This window comes from Charadrius vociferus, unplaced genomic scaffold, assembly GCF_000708025.1.
Source record: "Charadrius vociferus isolate BGI_N301 unplaced genomic scaffold, ASM70802v2 scaffold19, whole genome shotgun sequence".
In the NCBI taxonomy this organism is placed as follows: domain Eukaryota; kingdom Metazoa; phylum Chordata; class Aves; order Charadriiformes; family Charadriidae; genus Charadrius; species Charadrius vociferus.
This window is the reverse complement of record NW_009650173.1, coordinates 4,237,714-4,238,585: the sequence shown is the minus strand read 5'-3', so window position 1 is coordinate 4,238,585 and position 872 is coordinate 4,237,714.

The window sequence follows — 872 nt, the reverse complement described above, 5'->3', positions numbered from 1 at the left end:
CCAGCCCGGCTCCCGCCCTCCCGCCCTGCTCCCCGCCCGGCAGGCCTCTCGGAGGGTTAGTGCCCTCCGCCAAAGCAAACGAGCAGCCGGGCTTTCTGCTGGATAACGCACGGTTCTCGACCCGCAGCGCCGGCCTAGAGGCTGTCACCGTTCAGATGAGGGTCTGGTGTGCAGTGCTGCGCAGCTGCTGAGCGTCCAGCGTAACGTGTTCAGCCTGGGGGTCACACCTGCAATTTCAGGACTGTTCTTTCCCTTCGGCTTCTTATAACCCAGTGCTGCCAGTCTAAATTGTAGTTTCCTCCTCCATCTTTTGTTTCTACCTGCAGCAAGGAGCTAGAAAGCCCTGAATCTCTGCTAGTGCAGCAGGCTTATTTTGCACGAGTGTTTCGCTGTGCTGATCCTCATAGCTGTCTTCGGCTTTAGTTTATTGTGTTTGGTGTGGTAAACACTAATTGATGATTTCACAGTTGTCAAACATTCATTTAAGTACTTAGTTTTTGAAGCTCCCTCCTATTTCCACCAAAGAGAAATCAAAGGCAAAAAGCTTTGTACTTCCACCTCCAAAGCTTCTGCCAAAAATTCTTACAAATCAAGTGGATGAGATACACAACTTATGTCACTAGCACAATCACGGACTTGATGTGCTTTCCCTCTGTTTAATACAGGAGTATTTCACGTAGTGTAGTCAACTGTCAAAACAGATGTGTGCCAAGGATAGCATTGTAATAATTATTTTGTGGTTTATCGAAAACAAGTGATTTTTTTAATTAGAACATGTTCCAAGAGTTCTGACTCTTGGAATTCTCATCATTGCTTTTATATTGACCAAGTGTGCTTCCTCATCCATACGCACAACTCCCACATTCCACAGC